Source organism: Rhagoletis pomonella, unplaced genomic scaffold (assembly GCF_013731165.1).
Source record: "Rhagoletis pomonella isolate Grant_MI unplaced genomic scaffold, Rhpom_1.0 Rhpom_scaffold_00005, whole genome shotgun sequence".
Taxonomy (NCBI): Eukaryota; Metazoa; Arthropoda; class Insecta; order Diptera; family Tephritidae; genus Rhagoletis; species Rhagoletis pomonella.
The window spans coordinates 1,223,726-1,225,597 of NW_023458559.1; positions in this window are offsets into that span (position 1 = coordinate 1,223,726).

Consider the following 1,872-nt stretch of genomic DNA (forward strand, 5'->3'; position numbering starts at 1 on the left):
TTCTGCGGACTCTGCATGGCTTACAACCATGCGGAGGTGGTAATAGTCGATTACCATTGGCCACAGTGCCTACCCACAACTTTTTGGTCCAATAAATATTTTTTTTATATACATACATGCACATATACTGGTCTCCCCTCTCACTGAGTTATTCAGCCTCTATCCACTCAAAATTGTTTATCAAATGTAAAATTGAAATAATTTGTATTACAGATAGGTTATATTAATAAAATATATATATTAGCCAATAATTTACTATTTAAATATATTGACTACCTTTATTTATAAAAAGTGTGTACACTATCATTGGTTAATTAGTTTTCACTTTCAGAATCTTCGCTGGCCTCAAACTATTCCTTTGTCACATCTTTGACAACGGATTTAGAGGGTAACAGCAGCTTTATTGTGTCTGGGGAAAACGATTTGATATTTTTTCTTTTTTTTGTTCATGAACCGAAATACTGCTTAAAAACGAGTCCGAGCTCATTAACAGCCGGTTATATATGTCACGGTTACATACTACACGAGAAAACTTCCGGGAATAATTTTCTCGGTACTAAGCCTATGCCTAAAACCATCTACGAATATCAAAACCAGGGCATGAATCACGTATGACGACATTCGTCTGAACGATATCGTGTCGAGATTGTCTTGCTTCATAAAAATCAAAAATTGTTTGATCGTTTGTGCGATATCTTCAACTCGATTCCGGTTTTGCTTCACGTAACAGTAACAGTAGCCGTCATCGATTCGCCAACAGTTAGCGAGTGGCGAAACGAACGAATACAATGAGGTACAACCAAACTCGCTATCGTCTACCCGTGCTAGCTAACTTTGTTGTTGCTTTCACATGCAAAATTTTTCGTTAAGCGACCGGAACTCAAACATAGCAAGCAGCTAAGTGGCGAATCGATGACGGCTATTAACACGTAACCGCAACACAAATGCATAAATCAGTGTTTTGACAAAATCGTTTTGTCAGTATCGTTTGAACGACCATCGATTCAAAGTTACGTGATTCATGCCCAGTTGCAACAAATGAGTCCGTACAAATTTATGTACATACATAGGCACAAAGCCGTATGCATGTGCGGAGTTTAAATAATCGGAAGTAATAATCAATTGTAGCGCATTTCCTCTTACTATGCATATGCCTAAATGTATGCAACCATTTGGCAAGCAAACAAAGGGAGCTTCTAATGAAAATAAAAATTTTATGCTGAAATACACATGCTAAGCCCTTCGAAATTTTGTGCTGGAATATGCGTTACAGCTTCGAAAATTTTATCCCTACCGAAACCAAAGATGTATACACATCAAAAAAAAAAACTGTGCAACAGTTATTATTTTACACCCTGTATATGATAAAATATTAATAGCTGGAAAACGGAGTACAAAAGAAGTACAAAAAAGAGAAATTAGTACATTTCCAGATATTTTTTTGGGAGTACAAGGGAGTACATTGCAATAAAAAGAAGTACGTTTACTCCCAAAAGCAGTACGTCTGGCAACCCTAATTTTACAGGAAAAATTTAACATTTAAGTGAATCCTGTGATGACGTTGTTTCTGTGTATCTGGGGATGACCTTGTTGCTTTGAATCGAAAATCGATTAATTATATTTTAGTGTTAATATCATCAATGAACTGTAATTTTTGATTTTCTTTCCACAACGTGTGAGACATTGTGGTTGTTCACATTTGTCTGGTTATGTGGTTATATTTTTTATTCAGATTATAACAATAAGATACACTACAGAAGAATAATTTTTAACCAGATAACCTGATAATCAGGCAAGTGTGAACAACCACATTGTGATTTTAAAGATATTCATTCGCAGCGTGACTTCGAGATTAACTGGGCGTGCGTACAG